This window comes from Emys orbicularis, chromosome 22 (genome assembly GCF_028017835.1).
Source record: "Emys orbicularis isolate rEmyOrb1 chromosome 22, rEmyOrb1.hap1, whole genome shotgun sequence".
NCBI classification, from domain to species: domain Eukaryota; kingdom Metazoa; phylum Chordata; order Testudines; family Emydidae; genus Emys; species Emys orbicularis.
Genome location: NC_088704.1, coordinates 1,191,876 through 1,210,962, shown reverse-complemented (window position 1 = coordinate 1,210,962; position 19,087 = coordinate 1,191,876). Strand labels below are relative to the sequence as shown.

The 19,087-nt window shown below is 47.2% G+C and overlaps 1 protein-coding gene across 2 annotated transcripts in view; it reads left to right on the top strand.

Moving 5' to 3' along the window:
* The first annotated feature begins 5,052 nt into the window (after positions 1–5,052).
* The window catches only part of EIF4G3 (eukaryotic translation initiation factor 4 gamma 3), a 437,959-nt gene continuing 423,924 nt past the window's right edge, over positions 5,053–19,087 (top strand). For both annotated transcript variants that reach the window (XM_065421392.1, XM_065421390.1), the window contains exon 1: positions 5,053–5,071. The gene's annotated coding sequence lies outside the window, so the exon portion shown is untranslated. The remainder of the gene's footprint in view (positions 5,072–19,087) is intronic.

Below are 19,087 nucleotides of genomic sequence, written 5' to 3'. Positions count from 1 at the left end.
TCCTCTGGCAAGGAGTTCCACAAGTTGACTGTGCATTGTGTGAAAAAATACTTCCTTTTGTTTTAAACCTGCTGCCTATTAATTTCATTTCATTTCCTGCAGCTAAAGGGAATTCCACAGGTGCCTTATAGATTCTAAGGCCATCTAGTCTGATTTCCTATACAGCACAGGCCATAGAACTTCCCCACAATAATTGCTAGAGCAGACCTTTTAGAAAAATATCCAATCTCGATTTTAAAATTATCAGTGCTTGGTAAATTGTTCCAATAATTACTTTCACCGTTACAAATGTACATCTTAAAAACGGTCTGAATTTGTCTAGCTTCAAGTCCCAGCCATTCTATCTTTATATACCCTTCTCTGTTACACTGAAGAGCCCATTATTAGATATTTGTTCCCCATGTAAGTACTTATAGACCATAATCAAGTCACTTCTTAACCTTCTCTTTGTTAAGCTAAATAGATTGAATTATTTGAGTTTATCACTTCAAGGCATGTTTTCTAATATTTTAACCATTTTCTTCTTGCTCTTCTCTGAACTGTCTCCAATTAATTAATATCCTTCCTGAATTGTGGACAGCAGAACAGGACACAGTATTCCAGCAGTGGTTGTACCAGTGCCAAATACAGAGGTAAAATAACATCTCTGTTGCTACTCAAGATTCCCGTTTATGCATCCTAGGATTGCATTAACTCTTTTGGCCACAGTGTTGAACTAGGAGCTCATGTTCAGCTGATTATTCACCACAAGCCCCAAATTATTTTCAGAGTCACTGCTTCCCAGGATAGAGTCCCCTGTCCTGTAAATTTGGCTCACATTCTCTGCTTCCATGTGTATACATTTACATTTAGCCATATTAAAATGCTTATTGTTCGTTTGCACCCAGTTTACCAAGTGATCCAGATCGCTCTGTATCCATGACCTGTCCTCTTCATTATTTACCACTTCCCCAATTTTTGTGTCATCTCCAAACTTTATAAGTGATGATTTTATGTTTTCTTCCAGGTCAGTGATAAAAATGTTAAATAGTATAGGGCCTAGAACTGATCCCCCTGGGATCCCCTCTTGAAACAGCCTTGCTCAATGATAATTCCCTGTTTAGTTACATTTTGAGACCTATCAGTTGGCCAGTTTTTAATCCATTTTATATATGACATGTTAATTTTATAGCATTCTAATTTGGTAATCAAAATGCCATGCAGCCCCAAGTCAAATGCCTTACAGAAGTCTAAGTATATCACATCAACACTATTACGTTTTCCACCAAACTTGTGATCTCATAAAAAAAGATATCAAGTTAGTTTGACAGGATCTATTTTCCATAAACACAGGTTGATTTGCATTAATTATGTTACCATCCTTTAGTTCATTATTAATCAAGTCCTGTCGCCACTCCATTATCTTGCCTGGGATCGATGTCAGGCTGATAGACCTATAATTACCCAGATCATCCCGTTTACCCGTTTAAAAAATTGGCACAACATTATCTCTCTTCCAGTATTCTGAAACTTCCCCAGTGCTCCAAGACTTATTGAAAATCATCATTAGCGGACCAGTGAGCACCAGTTCTTTTAAAACTGGTTCTTTTAGCCAGTTCTTTTAAAACTCTTGGATGCAAGTTATCTGGACCTGCTGATTTAAAAATCAAAATTTTTTTTAAATCTAACTTTAAAAGCTTCTGTTTACCATCTTCCAGAGATACTAGTTGAATGGAAAGAGCGTTATCATCACCACATGATGAGACTGCATCATCTGTTTTTCCCCCAAACATAGAACAGAAATATTTATTGAAAATCTCTGGCATTTCTGCATTGTTATTAATAAATCTACCATTTCCATCTAGTAATGGACCAATACCATTGTCTAGGTTATTTTTGTTCTTAATATATTTAATAAACTCTTTATTGTCCTTAACTCTGCTGGCCATAGATTTCTCCTTGTGTCCCTTGGTTTCTCTTATCAAACTTTTGCGATTCTTAACTTCTGATATATATTCATTACTATCAACTTCCCCTTTCTTCTGCTTATATATATATATACATACAGCTGCCTTCACTTCCCTTCTAATTCAGTTCAGTTTTTTAAACAGCATAGCTTTCTTTCTCAATTGTGGCTTTTTGGGCACCTAGTAAGGTGTTCTTCAGTGATTCCCACTTATCATTTACATATTGTGATTAAATTCTTCCTCCCAGCTGATTTGGCCTGGATTTTATTCTGATTGTACACTATAAATATGATCAAGTCATGATCACTTATACCTAAGTTATCCTTAACTTTTAGTTCTGTGATTAGTTCCTCTATCTATTAGGACAAGATCTAATATAGAATTTCCCATCTTGGCTGCAACACTTTTTGAGTTAGGAAATTGTCATCTACTATGTTTAGAAATTCCAAGGATGGTTTTAGTACTGGCACCATGAGATCTCCAGCACAGGTCACTAAAATTGAACTCTCCCATGATCATACAGTTTTTTCCCTACACGTTATAGATAGGAGTGTAAAGAGCCAGTCACTCTGTGATTTGGTGGTCTGTAGCAGACACCAACTAGCATCCCATCTTGTGCTTTATCTGTAAGGACAGGGCCGTCCCTACCCATACGCAAAGTACGCAGCTGCATAGGGCCCCAGGGAATTTGGAGCACCACATTTCCTGGTGCCCTGCACAGCAGCGTACTGCTCCAGCTCCTGCTCCGCCTCTTCCCCATGGCCCCCACCCCTGATTGCCCCAGCCCTGCCTCTTCCTGCCCCTGCTCTGCCCCAGCCCCGCCCCCACTCCACCCCTTCACCAAAGCCCCCACCCCTGCTCCGCCCCAGCCCCGCCCCCACTCCCCTGAGGAGGGCTGCAGGGGTTGGACCTGCACTCGTGACCTGGCCCCAGCCTGCTCTGCTCCCCTGGCTCCCAGCCGCACCGCCGGCGAGTGGTTCCCTCCTGCCCCCCAAGGCTGGGAGCCAGGGGAGCAGAGCTGAGCAGGCTGGGGCCGGGGGGCAGCCTGGGGGAGGGGCTGCGTAGGGCACCAAAATGGCTAGGGGCAGCCCTATGTAAGGACATTGATCCATAAACATCCACCCCGCAACTGGGACCCTTCTTCCCACCCCACCCCTTCTCTGAGGCCCTGCCCCCATTCACCCTCCCTCTGTCGGTTTGCTGCCTCCCACTCTCACTCACTTTCACCAGGCTGGAGCAGAGGGTTGGGGTGAGTGAGGGAGTAAGGGCTCTGGGGTGGGGCCAGAAATGAGGGGTTCAGGGTGTGGGAGGGAGCTCTGGGCTGGGGAGTTGGGGTGCGGGAGGGGGTGTGAACTCCGGGAGGGAGTTTGGGTGCGGGAGGGGGCTCAGGATGCGGACTTCAGGCAGCGGTTGCCTCAGGTGGCTCCTGGAAGCGGCAAGCGTATGTTGGTTTGGGCCTAGATATATGGGGAGAAGGAGCCCAGCTGTGGTGTTGATGGTGTAGCTGACTGGGACCCAGCAGAGGGGAAGAAGGGGCCCATCTGTGAGGTGGAAAGGGGGCTGGTTGGGGCCATGCTGTATAGGAAGAAGGGTTCCAGTTGTGGTGCTGGAAGGGGGACTAGTAGGGGTCGAGCTGTGGAGGAAGAAGGGGAGCTGGTTGGGGCCCAGCTGTAGGAGGAGAAGGGGCCCAGATGTGGGGGAATAGGAGGCTGTTTGGGGCTCAGCTGTGGGGGGAGAGAGGATGCAGCTGTGAGGTGGAAGGGGGACTGGTTGGGGCCCAACTGTGGATGAATAAGGGGTCCAGTTGTGGTGCTGGATGGGGGGCTGGTTGGGGCCCAGCTATAGGGGAACAAGGGGCCCAGTTGTGGGGCTGGACATGGGGGTGGTTGAGGCCCAGCTGTAGGGGGAGAAAGGGCCCAGCTGTGGGGTGGATGGGGTGCTGGTTGGTTGGGTGGGGGGGATAAGAGGCTCAGCTGCAGAGTGGAAGGGGGGCTGGGTTGGGGCCCAGCTGTAGGGGAAGAAGGGGGCCATCTTTGGGGATTTGGGGGGAGCTGGTTGGGTCCCAGCTATGGGGAGAAAAGAGGGGCTGGTTGGAACTGAGTTGTAGGGGGAGGAAGGGCCCTGCTGTGTGGGGACCCCAGTTAGGGAACAGTCCAAGGTTGGGTTTCTATGGATTTCCCCAGGTCCCTAAGTGAGAGGGAGAGGAGAGCCCACCTCCACTCCTCTGCTGGGGACTTCTCGAATCTTTCCGAACAGCCGAGTGTTCACGAAGCGATCCGAGCCCCTTTCGGCCGTCGGGCCGAACGTTTCCGAAGCAGCGTACATTCCTTTCCCGAGGATCTCCGAAACGACCCGAGCTCGACGCCCGAATCCCACATTCAATCTTTCCAAAATTGCCTGAAGAGTCCCTAGCTAAGGATCTGCGGAGTGACCCGAAGGTTCCCGAGAACGGCGGAGCCGAGGATCTCCGGAAGGAGCCGAAGTGTTTCGAAAGTCCTGAGGCCGAGCGGCTCCGGAAAGGTACGAAGCTTTCCGAACGCGTCAGGGTCGAGCGGCTCCGGAGTGGTCCGAAGGTGCCCGAGCGTCCGTCCTGCCGGACTGCTGAAGGCGGCCGCAGCGCCATGTTTGATGCTCCGCTACTTCAGTGAGGAAAATCCGCCGGAATCGCCCGAGAGCCGCCACCGCGAAGGGCGCTGCTTCCCCCGGGGAGGGGGACCGAGACTCCCTGCCGCCGGCGGCCCATGAGCAGTACGGCTTGAGCGGCCCCCGCCGGCCCCTCTCCCCGCCCCAGCCCTCCCGGAGGCGCGTTGTCACGGAGACCGGCCGGTGGTGCTGGCCCGCCGGGCTGTCCCCCGGCCCGCTCCCAGCTCCTTCGGCCCGGCTCCCCCCTGCCCCGCTCCCCGCACGGGGTGGTGGTGGCTGCGCTTTGCGATGAGTTTACCGCAGAAAGCGGCTCTGAAGCCCGGCTCAGCGGCTGCAGCGGCGGCGGGGACCGGCCCCGGGAGCGGGGCGGCGGCAGCGGGGCCGCCTCTCCCCCAGGCTCCCCCTCACCCGGCGGCGGCAACAGTGGCGCCGCCGCCTCCTCACCCCAACATCAGGGCCTTACAGACCCAACCGCCACAACAGTATCCTTTACACCGGCCAGCCCCCTTCCGGGCTGAGCCCCCCTACAGGGAGGGGTGGGTGGGGGGAGCTGAGCCCCCACAGGGAGGAGGGTGTGCAGAGGCCGCGCCCCCCAATATAGCCAGGTATGGGGGCAGGTCCCCACTCACAGGGGACGGGAACTGCAATCCCTAATTTATATACGTAAGTGGGGCTTCCTTCAGGGTTGGGGGTGTACCCCAAAGTATATAAGGAATGAGAGCTGAAACCCCTTTTTCGTGGAGAGAAGGGGGGCTCTGTATGTATGTATAGAATGGGGGTTTCACCCTTGCTTGTGCAGATGGGGTTGTATGCACTTATTTTTGTGGGAGGGATGGGAGCTTTTATCCCCTACTGTTACAGTGGTGGTGAGGGGCCTATATTTTTTTCATATCTAGAGAACTGGGGGATTACACCTACTGATAGTGGTATTGTGAGAAGGGGTCATAGCCCCCTCTACTTTAAATAGAGAATGTAGTGTGAGCTATACCCATCTCTTCATGGAGAGAGCTAATGGGGCTTCATCCCCTTCTTGTGAGGAAGTAGGGATGGCTACAAACTTTGCCCTCAAAGTAGAAGTAGTGCAAATAATAAATGTCAGTTGTGCAGTGAAGTATATAGGGTCATGTTGAGGTAAGTGGGGTTTTTTGTTTTGTTTTTGTTTTTTAAATTAAGGTGAAGAGAGAGCCCAGCTCCCTGGCTAGTGTGAATTGCGGATTTTTAAAATTGTGATTATTATTTGTAGTGGAAGTGAATGTAATGTGGAAATGTCATACTAGGCACCTTTATCTGTAAAGCAGCTTGTGGTGGGAAGAGGAAATTTTCAATAAGAAACCCACCAAAAATGTCAGTGCTTTAAGGAAAGGCCAGTGTTTCTTTCAATGAATGTTTTAAAGGTCTTTAATTCTCTGCAACTGGGCCTGAAGTCTGGAGGTAAATACTGCCGAGATCAGCAGTAGGGTAGTGTGTTTGTGTATGTATATACATGTTTTATGTTTCTAGTGTTGGACAGCATCCCTGAAAAGTTGTTGATTTTTTTTCCAGTGACTTTTGGGAGGGTATGAAGAGAGATCCCCATTGAAAATCAGTGGAGGTGAAATGATAAGTCTATCAATATGTTAACCTCACAGTATGTTTCATGCACTAAGATGACTGTATTGGTGGTTGTCAGCCAGAAGTGTTAGTTTTGCTTTGTGTCAGTGCTAATGCTTATTTTTTAAATAAGGAAATGCAGAATATTTTTATAAGGAGGTCAAGCTAAGAGCTGTATAATGTGTACACAAAGAACATATTTCTTATAGAGCGTATAATAGGTTTACTGCTCTTACTTTCATTTTGAGGTGAGAAAATCAAGGCCTTTCATAATCTGTTAGGCCCGCTGTTTTCTTGAGCTTCTCGAGTCATTCTTGTTGCTAACCACAAATATTTTTTTAAATCAGGAGACTGTTGATGATACAGATCTGTTTGGGTCAAAGTGAAGTTTTTAGAGACTTAAGAGTGGTAACTGAAGGGCGAACTCTACCTTTTTCCTAGTATTTTTGGCTAGCTTGTAATATGCTGCAATTTTTAAAAGAACTTACTGAATAGTGAGAATGACTTATATGTTTTTTCCTAAGTAAGCATGGCAGTGATACGTAAAACTATTGCTCGGGGAACTTGCTTAGTTTTAAGCGATGTGCCAAATGTTGTGGTGGGAAAGTTAGCTAGCTAGCTGGCTGGCTGGCTTTTACATACAAAGTCAGTGCTCAGCTGAAGGTCTATCCAGCAAGGTGCTCCAGGGTTGTCTGAATAGGGTTTTTTTTTTTTTTTTTAAACTTTCCACTTGTTATACAATACTTTTTTTGTGTCTTGACAGTTAAATGGTTTCTGCTTGCCTGAATGCATGAGGGTGCTAGAGTTTCAAAAGCATTTTCTTTTAAAGTAATCATTAAAAGAGTCTTTGAGGGATTTCCAACTTCAGTGAATGCTAGTTTAGTGTGGCTTGCAAGATTGGCATATACTTTTGAGGCTAAAACTGGAAAGTGCCATCACATTTGGTAAGTTCTGTGCTGCTGTTTGACCAAAGGCATTTTGTGTGTGTGAGGGAGGGGAGTGAATTAATCCTAGAAGGGAGCCTGAAGGGTTCACAGCAAGAATGGTTGATTCTGTCATAAAGGAGCGAGTAGTGGTGCTGCAGCATGTCACATCACATGAAAGTGACTAGGCTCGAAGAACAAGAGACCTAAAAGAAAGAGAAGCGCAAGGTAAATAAGGTGAATTTAACATGTGTAAATCTAGAGGAGGACCAATGATATGGTTGGATTTTATTATTTATTTTAGTGACTTGATTCTGTTATGAAGACTTTTTTATTTAATAAAATGCCCCAACCTTTAAAGCTATATAAACTGCCTTTGTAATATATACACACATGCTCCATTCTCTCTTCCATTTTTCCTTAAATAAATTTAGATGTCCCAGATAGTTTTCTCTGAAATCTGGAAGTGTATATAAATAGTAAATGAAGGCTGTTACCTAGTATAAATTGTAATGTGATTGTGAATATTTTTGGAGAGTATTTTTTGGAGGGCAGTTCATTAGAAACTTACTGAAATGCATTTTTATTTTTAGTGCTGTTTGTTTTTTAATGTTTTTATGACATCAAGAGAGCATTACCCTACAGCAGATAAGTTCCAGCAGCAAGTGTCTTCCTGGCAGCATGGGGTGAGCTGCATATGGCAAGGTCCTTGTTTGCTCCCAACACAGTAAAGGGATTTATTTATTTGTTGATGCAAATGGTTAGTATGCTATACATTGATAGTAGTGTTGAGGATCTGAATCAGTTTTGCAAAGCTGAAATTGAGCTTAAAAGGTTAGTTCTGTGTCCTTGTGCCTTCAGAAATATATATATGCATCTCTAACATTTCTTATACTCTGTTAATTTAATTAATAATAGTTATCTGTACACTTTAACTGTAAGAATAGACAGGACTGTATAGGAGGAGAGCTGGTGTCCATCCACTCAATGTGTATTTGCAGAAAAGAATGAGAAGTGAGACATGATCTGAAGGATTGGAGGGGGAGGAGAAGGGATTTTTTTAAAAAGGAAAGTGAAACTGAATAGTGACAGGTGTAAAGAACAGCAATGTTTCTAATGGGGTTCCATTCTGTTGTCCAGCATGTTGAATAGGAAGTTATTTTTGTGACTACTGCAAAACAGATGAGCTCTGAAAAACTATCTTAACGTGTAATGATTTAAAGGGTTAATTGGTGTCCTATAAGAAGAACTACTGAAATAATTTTGTAGCTCCAGTAGTAGCATGTGTCTTAAGTCAAACCTGTATTTTCAGATGAAGAATGTTCTATTTGAGAGTTACCAATCGAACAAAGCATCTAAGTGAAATTAACTCTGAAATGTGGAAAACACATACACACCTTTAAAAATATTAGTGGATCACTGCAGAGTGACATAATACGTAACATAAATGAATTAAACCCGGATTTCTGACCACTGGCTTTCTTCTGCACTGGCATTAAGCTTTCAAATTACCTATAAGAAATTGGATTTAGCTGAACTCCATTTGTCTATAGTAAGGGTTGGTCTATGCTGAAAAGTTACATTAGTATAGCTGCATCTCTCTGAGGTGTGAAAAATCCACAGCCCTGAGAGAGAACTTAAACCAACCTAATCCCTGGTGTAGACAGTGCTAGGTTCTTCCATTGACCTAGCTGCTGCCTCTCAGGGAGGTGGATTAACAGTCCCCTCCCTCACTGTAGCGAGTGCCTATGTTGAAATGCTACAGCAGCTGCAGTGCTTCAATATAAACACTCACTACAGCAATGGGTGGGGCTCTCCTGTCCCTGTAGTTAATTCATCTCCCTGAGAGGCGGTAGCTTGGCTTTATTGGAAAAACCTAGTGCAGTCTACACCAGCGGTTAGTTTGGCATAGCTGCGTCTCTCAGAGGTGTGGATTTTTCACTTCCCTGAGAGACGCAGCTATGCCAATGTAATTTTTCAGCGTAGACCAGCCCTAAGATTTCTTACGTGAAGGTGTGCATCAGACTGCAAGCTCACCATGGATCTTGTATTTCAGCTTAATAGAACTTCTAATGTGTATTAACTAAAGAGTGTGTTTCCTTTCATACTGACCCTTGTACACTCATCTCTAACGTGTTTGAAAACTTGAGAATTTTTGGCATTTTATTGTTATACTTTACTAGGTACTTTACTTCGCTGTTGTACGAGTGTCATTTGTAAAGTGTAAAAAAGTAGAAAATGGTTGAAAACGTAAATATTGGACACTGACATTCTGCAAATCCCAGTGATGATCTAAAAAACCCCTCTCTGCGAAACTTGTAGCTGTTTTCCATTGCTTCACACTGACTCAACAGATGTTCTAGACTTCAGAGTCACACAGAGTGACAATCCTGGAATCTTATTATATAGCTAATTAAACTACTTTTTGAGTCTTTAAAAGAAATGTCTATATATTGTGAATACATTTTGTTGATCAGTATAATTAGATCATCAGTTTCTTCCCAGCAACAGCCTGGACATCAGCAAATAGTGCATTATAAAGGACAAATGGATTGATTTGTACTGAACTTTAATAAAATTGCATATTTGCTTAAAGTTTATAATGCTGGCTCTTTGGGGTTAATTGAATACTGTACCTTAGAGCCAAATTACAGCCATCCTGAGTTCCGTGGTGGTGTGAGTGGATTTCTTTTTTTTTTCTTTTTCAAACTTGTTTGTATTTGGAACCAATTCAACTTTGTGGTAGCTTGTGGTCTCAAAGGAGGCAACAATAAACTTGACCTTAGTTTATCACTTTAACTGTTACAGAGTGAGACTGGGCATATCTTGGCATGATTGTTTTCAGGTTTATTGTAGCAAGGCAGCTGCAGCTTATTTTGGGGTGAGGTTATTGATATTTTTTTATTTTTTAATTCTGTTTCTGTGGTAAGCGACTCTAGGCATTTGAGCATAAATGAGGCTGGTGAGGAGACTTTTAGGATTTTTTGTTATAGTGCCATTACTGTAGCGGCAAAGGGTATGACTACACTACGAAATTAGGTCGATTTAATAGAAGTCGATTTTTTAGAAATCGATTTGATACAGTCGATTGTGTGTGTCCCCCCTAAGCGCATTAAGTTGGCGGAGTGCGTCCACAGTACCGAGGCTAGCGTCGACTTTAGGAGTGTTGCACTGTGGGTAGCTATCCCACAGTTCCCGCAGTCTCCGCCGCCCATTGGAATTCTGGGTCGAGCTCCCGATGCCTGATGGGACAAAAACATTGTCGCGGGTGGTTCTGGGTACATGTTGTCAGGCCCCCCTCCCTCCGTGAAAGCAACAGCAAACAATCGTTTCTTGCCTTTTTCCTGGGTTACCCGTGCAGATGGCATACCACGGCAAGCATGGAGCCCGCTCAGCTCACTGTCACCGTACATCTCCTGGGTGCTGCTGGCAGATGCGGTACTGCATTGCTACACAGCAGCATCTCCTTGCCTTGCTGGCGGCAGATGGTGCAATACAACTGTTAACCGTCGTCGTCTTGTGGGTGCTCCTGGCTGACCGCGGTGAGGTCGGTCGGGGGGCGCCTGGGCAGACATGGGAGTGACTCCAGGTCATTCTCTTCTTTAAGTTTTGTCTAATGGAGATTCAGTCCTGCCTGGAATATCATGCGAGCTGGAGGCTTTTGCTTCAGGCTGCTCTCCCAGCCGGCAGTACCGCGTGATCGCACCTACCCCTTGCTCCCATGTCTCATGAAGCCTGGACAGTAGTAAGGAGCAGTTCAACTATAGGCTGAGCAAGTGCAGAATGGTGGTAGAATGTGCCTTTGGATGTTTAAAAGCTCTCTGGTGCTGTTTGCTGACTAGGCTGTTTGCGATTAGAAGAGCACAGCAAGGCGCGCTGCACATCACAGAGGCTTTGAAAACCAGTTTCATGACTGGCCAGGCTTTGGTGTGACAGTTGTGTGTGTTTCTCCTCGATGAAAAACCGCCCCCTTTGTTGATTTTAATTCCCTGTAAGCCAACCCTGTAAGCCATGTCGTCAGTCGCCCCTCCCAACGTGAGAGCAACGGCAGACAATCGTTTCGCGCCTTTTTTCCGCGTAGATGCCATACCATGGCAGCATGGAGCCCGCTCAGATCACTGCGGCAGTTATGAGCACTGTAAACACCACGCGCATTATCCTGCAGTATATGCAGCACCGGAAATTTCAACAGTAGGTGAGGAGGCAACAGCAGCACGGTGACGAGAGTGATGAGGACATGGACACAGACTTCTCTCAAAGCACGGGCCCTGGCAATTTGGACATCATGGTGGTAATGGGGCAGGTTCGTGCCATGGAATGCCGATTCTGGGCCCGGGAAACAAGCACAGACTGGTGGGACCACATAGTGTTGCAGGCCTGGGATGATTCCCAGTGGCTGCGAAACTTTTGCATGTGTAAGGGCACTTTCATGGAAATTTGTGACTTGCTTTCCCCTGCCCTGAAGCGCAAGAATACCAAGATGAGAGCAGCCCTCACAGTTCACAAGCTGGTGGCGATAGCCCTCTGGAAGCTTGCAATGCCAGACAGCTGCTGGTCAGTCGGGAATCAATTTGGAGTGGGCAAATCTACTGTGGGGGCTGCTGTGATCCAAGTAGCCAACGCGATCACTGAGCTGCTGCTATCAAGGGTAGTGACTCTGGGAAATGTGCAGGTAATAGTGGATGGCTTTGCTGCAATGGGATTCCCTAACTGTGGTGGGGTGATAGGGATATGCGTTCCGTCTATCTTGGGACCGGAGCACCAAGGCAGCCAGTACATAAACCGAAAGGGGTACTTTTCAACCGGTCGATCACAAGGGACGTTTCACCAACATCAACGTGGGATGGCCGGGAAAGGTACATGATGCTCGCATCTTTAGGAGCTCTGGTCTGTGTGAACGGCTGCAGCATGGGACTTACTTTCCAGACCAGAAAATAACCGTTGGGGATGTTGAAATGCCTATAGTTATCCTTGGGGATCCAGCCTACCCCTTAATGCCATGGCTCATGAAGCCATACACAGGCACCCTGGACAGTAGTCAGGAGCTGTTCAACTATAGGCTGAGCAAGTGCAGAATGGTGGTAGAATGTGCATTTGGACGTTTAAAAGCATGCTGGCGCAGTTTACTGACTTGGTTAGACCTCAGCGAAACCAATATTCCCATAGTTATTACTGCTTTCTGTGTGCTCCACAGTATCTGTGAGAGTAAGGGGGAGACGTTTATGGCGGGGTGGGAGGTTGAGGCAAATCATCTGGCCGCTGATTACATGCAGCCAGACACCTGGGCGGTTAGAAGAGCACAGCAGGGCGCACTGCGCATCAGAGAAGCTTTGAAAACCAGTTTCATGACTGGCCAGGCTACAGTGTGAAAGTTCTGTTTGTTTCTCCTTGATGAAAACCCACCCCCTTGGTTCGCTCTACTTCCCTCTCCCCCCTTTGATCACCGCTTGCAGAGGCAATAAAGTCATTGTTGTTTCAAATTCATGCATTCTTTATTAATTCATCACACAAATGGGGGGATAACTGCAAAGGTAGCCTGGGAGGGGTGATGGAGGAGGGAAGGACAAGGCCACACTGCACTTCAAACTTATTGAATGCCAGCTTTCTGTTGCTTGGGCAGTCCTCTGGGGTGGAGTGGCTGGGTGCCCGGAGGCCCCCCCCACCGTGTTCTTGGGCGTCTGGGTGAGGAGGATATGGAACTTGGGGAGGAGGGCGGTTGGTTACACAGAGGCTGCAGCGGCGGTCTGTGCTCCTGCTGCCTTTCCTGCAATACGCCAATACCTCAGCAATACGCCAGAGAATATCAGTTTGATCCTTCAGTAGCCTGAGCATTGCTTCCTGCCTCCTCTCATCACGCTGACGCCACCTATCATCTTGATCCCGCCACCTGTCTTCACATTCATTTTGTGCTTTCCTGCACACTGACAGTGTCTGCCTCCACGCTTTCTGCTGGGCTCTTTCAGTGTGGGAGGACTGCATGAGCTCAGAGAACATTTCATCGCGAGTGCGGTTTTTTTTGCCTTCTAATCTTTGCTAGCCTCTTGGATGGAAATGATACGGGGAGCCTTGAAACATTTGCACCTGCGGGAGGAAAAAAAAGGGAGAGTAGTATTTAAAAAGACTCATTTTAGAGAACAATGGGTAGACCCTTTCACGGTGAACCAAGCTGTTAACATTACATAGCACGTGTGCTTTCTTTACAAGGTCGCATTTTGCGTCTTATATTGAGGGCCTGCTGGTTTGGTGTGAGAGATCACACACGCAGGGCCGGTGAGCAACAGAATTCAGCTTGCAGGCAGACATGGTAAGCCACAGTCTTTTGGCTTTAACCGTCATAATGTGGGAATGGTTTCAAACAGCAGCGCCCTCATTTCTCATACCAAGTACCCGTTGCGTTGGCCATTTAAAATGGGTTGGCCATTTAAAAGGAGGTGCTGTGGTTTCCAGTTTAGCATGCAGCACAAACCCAACTAACTGCCCCCTCCCCCCACCAAATTCTTGGGATGATCGCTTCACCCCTCCCCCCACCATGTGGCTAACAGCGGGGATGATTTCTGTTCAGCCACAGGCAAACAGCCCAGCAGGAACGGCCACCTCTGAATGTCCCCTTAATAAAATTTCCTTATTTCAACCAGGTGACCCTGAATGATATCACTCTCCTGAGGATCACACAGAGAGATAAAGAACGGATGTTGCTTGAATGCCAGCAAATACCAGGACCATATGCTGCCATGCTTTTGTTATGCAATGATTCCAGACTATGTGCTACTGGCCTGGCGTGGTAAAGTGTCCTACCATGGAGGATGGAATAAGGCTGCCCTCCCCAGAAACCTTTTGCAAAGGCTTTGGGAGTACATCCAGGACAGCTTCATTGAGATGTCCCTGGGGGATTTCCGCCCCATCCCCATACACGTTAACAGACTTTTCCAGTAGCTGTACTGGCCGCGAATGCATCCCAAGTCTTCAGGGCAAATTAATCATTAAACATGCCTGCTTTTAAACCATGTGTTATATTTACAAAGGTACACTCATCTGAGGTCCCTTCTCTGCCTTCAAGGTCCAGGAGCCCGCCTTGGGTGGGTTGGGAGGGTATTGGCTCCAGGGTGATAAACAGTTCTTGGCTGTCGGGGAAAACGGTTTCTCCGCTTGCTTGCTGTGCGCTATCTTCAACCTTCTCCTCCTCATCATCTTCCTCGTCCCCAAAATCCGCATTCCTGTTGTGTGAGAATCCATTGACGGAGTCCATGCACACGGCTGTTTGCCTCTCTGGTTCTTTGGTAGGCTTGCCTGAGCTCCTTAAGTTTCACGTGGCACTGCTGTGGGTCCTTGTTATAGCCTCTGTCCTTCATGCCCTTGGAGATTTGTTTCAAATATTTGGGCATTTTGTCTTTTGGAACGGAGTTCTGATAGCACGGATTCCTCTTCCCCATACAGCGATCAAATCCAGTACCTCCCATTTGGTCCATGCTGGAGCTCTTTTGCGATTCTGGGACTGCATGATCACCTGTGCTGATCAGCTCGCCACGCTGGCCAAACAGGAAATGAAATTCAAAAGTTCGCGGGGCTTTTCCTGTCTACCTGGCCAGTGCATCTGAGTTGAGAGTGCTGTCCAGAGCGGTCACAATGGAGCATTCTGGGATAGCTCCCGGAGGCCATACCATCGAATTGTGTCCACACTACCCCAAATTCGACCCAGCAAGGTCAATTTCAGCGCTAATCCCCTCGTCGGGGAGTACAGAAATCGATTTTAAGAGCCCTTTAAGTCGACAAAAATGGCTTCGTTGTGTGGACGGGTGCAGGGTTAAATCGATCTAACGCTGCTAAATTTGACCTAAACTCATAGTGTAGACCAGGGCTAAGTGTTTCCCTGGTAAATTAGATCTATATAGCAGGGTCCCTAGTTGACTTCATGGAGTTTTCTGCTTTTCAGTCTTTCTTGGTTATAGAAGCTGTGCTTGGGTTAAATATATACCTATATAATAATGTAAATTGTTTAAAAAATTTCCATTACAGTGAGAAGGATGTCTCCCAGAGGAGTGCCTTACAGCATAATCTAAATATGGCCAGATCAGGCATGGGATTAGTCTGACCTCCTCTGGGAGCTGGTTCCACAGCTAACCCTCCTAATCAGAGAACATTTTATCTTTGGTACTTACTTGTTTTGTGAGCAGCATTGTCCCAGAGAGTTCAATTGATGGGGTGCGTAGTGGATGAAGTTCTAGTCCTTGATGTTACTTACCTGTTGATGGCTTTAAAGATTACGACCAAAGCCTTAAACTGCTGATTGAAGGTGCTTGGAAACCAGTGAAAGGATCAAAAACATGGGTGGAGGTGCTGTGGTTTTAAGGATTGTGCAGCATTTAAGGAGGTGGGCTGCTGCATTGTGCACAGGTTATAGCTTCTGCTTTGCTTTCACGTTCAGCCCAAGGTACAGTGGGTTATAATAATCCTGTGTGAAGTAACCGTCCACTGTTCATTGCCAGTCATAGTTGCCTTCAAAGAGTTTTTTCACTGCATTGGAACCAGAGATGTTTGAGGGGGGGCTTATTAACCTGGTCTGCACTTGTGACAAAGTGGAAATTTTATGTAATATTTTTATGATGCCTATGCGTGTCTCAGGTTCCCTATGTACTTTACATTGCTAATCCAGTGGGTGCAGAAGGGTTAAAAAGCACTCTTGGAGCAGAGCAGGTGACATGAGGTGGTATCACATGCCTGTGTGGGGTGGAATGAATGGGTCACTAAAGGATTGTCTGAAGCTGACCAGTGTCAATGGAGGGGCTGCGAAGACAATGGAAGCCCCAAAGACTGAGCAGCTGGCACTTTTCCACTGGAATCTCTGGAGGCAGAACATATGAACTCAGCAAGGGTCTGCAGGAGTGGGACAGTGGACTGAGAGGTGTCAGGTGGCTGGCATGAGAGTTCTCTTTTGGAAGAGACTGAAGAACTCTCACCTGGGACAGATGAAAAGCCAGAAAGAGATTCCATGGCAGCTTGGCTGGGTAGAACACTGGTTTGAGTAGAATGGACTATGTCAAAATAAATAAATAAAAAATAAGATAAAATATATGGAGATATACCTATCTCATAGAACTGCAAGGGACCCCAAAAGGTCAAGTCCAGCCCCCTGCCTTCAATAGCAGGACCAAGTACTGATTTTGCCCCAGATCCTTAAGTGGCCCCCTCAAGGATTGAACTCTCAACCCTGGGTTTAGCAGGCCAATGCTAACCTTTATTTCTCTATGCTAGCCTAGGGACTTTGTGATGCTGTGTTCCAGTCAACTAATAAACCCTACTCTGTTTTGGAAAGACTGCCTGGTGTTGCTACAAATACTTGATGAGGTGCATTGGTCCCTGAAGAGTGTAAAAGTGTCTGAGCAAGAGTCTATCTCAGTTGGACTAGCTGGACAGAGCTCATGATGTGAACCTGGAGTGCGGAAGTCCAAGGGCGGTCTCTGAGCTGTTGAGGTTGCGTGGTCTACCTTTAAGAAAGAGTGGGACCTTATGAAGGCCTGGCACACTGAAGGGTTTCCTCAGAGGGAATGTTTAAAAGCTGGGGTGTAGCATGACAGCAGTGTCACCTCATGTTAAAGCTTACTGAAACATCCTTGGATCTGTTTTGAGTACAAGTTCTTAGGCCCTAGAAGGAATCTTCGAAAATTTTGATCCGTTCAAGGAACAAAGGAGGAAATGGCATTGCCTTCTTATAGCTACCTTAAAAATATTAAGATATTAAGATTTTTATTTCGTCTCGTACTTTGGGAGGTGCATATTAGGGAGGGGTTCTCTTGAACCCTGAGGTTCTCCTCGCCGTCACATCATCGCAACTCTTCTGAAGAGGACTGGGCATATGTCACTCATCGCATTGCCAAAAAAAGTACTGCTCCATCTTCTGTGTTACTTTCCCCACTCTAGCACATCTTTATATTCTTTCAAATGAAAATTGTATTTGATTTTGTTTAATGACAGGAGGTGAAGAAGATTTGTTCTTGACTAGAGTGCCCGTAATTTTTCCTCTAGGAATTGTAGAAGAGCAATATCAGCAATACAGGAATTCCTTTGAGAGTAAACATTGATTGTCTTTGACTCGTGTTTTTTAAAACTACAATATTTTCTGTTAAAGAATAACAGTGGCGGGTGAGGTCTGTACCTAGTAGCATTGTAGTAATTAGCATTCATATTTATGTAAACTTCTGGTTTTTTTGGGTTTGTGCACTATTTAGTTTGAAATGATTTCCCTAGTTTTTTTTTGTTAAAGGTTTACAACAGGGGTAGGCAACCTTTCAGAAGTGGTGTACCGAGTCTTCATTTATTCACTTTAATTTAAGATTTCGCGTGCCGGTAATACATTTTAACGTTTTTTTAGAAGGGGTCTCTCTCTAAGTGTATATTATATAACTAAACTATTGTTGTATGTAAAGTAAACAAGGTTTTCAAAATGTTTAAGAAGCTTCATTTAAAATTAAATTAAAATGCTGATCTTATGCCGCCAGCCTGCTCAGCCCGCTGGGTGGGGGGTTCAGAGCAGAGGGCTGGGTGTTGGGGGGGGGGGGGGACTCGAGGTCAGGGCAAAGGGCTGGGGTGTGGGGGGGTTCAGGGTAGAGGCCTGGGTGTGGGGGGGGGACTCGAGGTCAGGGCAGAGGGCTGGGTGGGGGGGGGGGGGACTCGAGGTCAGGGCAGAGGGCTGGGGTGTGTGGAGGTGCAGGGCACAAGGCTGGGTGTGGGGGGGGTTCAGGGCAGAGGGTTGGGTGTTGGGGGGACTCGAGGTCAGGGCATAGGGCTGGGGTGTGTGGACGTGCAGGGCACAAGACTGGGTGTGGGGGGGGTTCAGGGCAGAGGGCTGGGGTGTGTGTGGAGGTGCAGGGCAGAAGGCTGGGTGTTGGGGGGGGGACTCGAGGTCAGGGCAGAGGGCTGGGGTGTGTGTGGAGATGCAGGGCAGAAGGCTGGGTGTTGGGGGCAACTCGAGGTCAGGGCAGAGGGCCGGGGTGGGTGTGGGGGGTGCAGGGCAAAGGGATGGGTGTGTGTTGGGGTGGGGGGGTGCAGGGCAGAAGGCTGGGGTGCTCGGCTCGTGGGGGTGCTCCCAGCCCCCTGCCCTGAGCGGCTCACGGCAGGGGGCTGGGAGGGATATGACCTGTTCCACCCCCTTCTCCCAGGCCCATCCCTACCTCTCTCTGCCTGCTCTACGGAGCAGCGAGCACGCTGCGCTCGGCTCTGCTCCTCTGGGAGAAGGAGGGGCCGGAATGCACCACGTTGTGCGAAGAAGCAGGGGAGGAGGGAAGCTTGGCTGCCGCAGGACCAAGCTTCTGCCTCCTGCTCCCGCAGGGGAGAGCGGTGGGCGGGGGGGGGGGGCTGAGTGGGGCGGGGGGCCGGGACCCCCTCCCCACCGCTCTCCCCTGCGGGGGCAGGAGGCAGAAGCTTGGTCCTGCGGCAGCCAAGCTTTCCTCCTCCCCTGCTTCTTCGCACAACGTGGTGCATTCCGGCCCCTCCTCCTCCTCCTCCTCCTCCTCTCAGTGGGCAGCAGTGTGCCATTGAGAATCGGCTCGCGTGCTGTGTTTGGCACGCGTGCCGTAGGTTGCCGACCCCTGGTTTACAATATTGCATCAATCACAGTGGTATCTGGATGTAGTACAGAAATTAACAAGAACAATTGTTACATTTTCTTTTTGTGTCAAATGCTGGTAACAATTCCTGCCTCCTCTTAATGGATAAGTGTCCTTTGGCTTCAGGCTCAAGTTAAGATAGTTAGATAAATACATGTGCCTTGAACTGCTTCCTTAAAAAAAAATAAAAATAAATAAATAAATAAAAATTGTCAAATTCAGGCTCTCTGACTGTACAAAAAAGTTAATTTTATAGCTGGGTGATCTCCATCGTGAATGTCCTGTTGCCTGTCCTCCTGGACTTCAATACTGGAGGTAGTCAGCAAAAGCTTTCTAGTAAAAGCAGCTAGCTGCCTTAATGAGCCTTATGGGAAGAGGTGGTGTC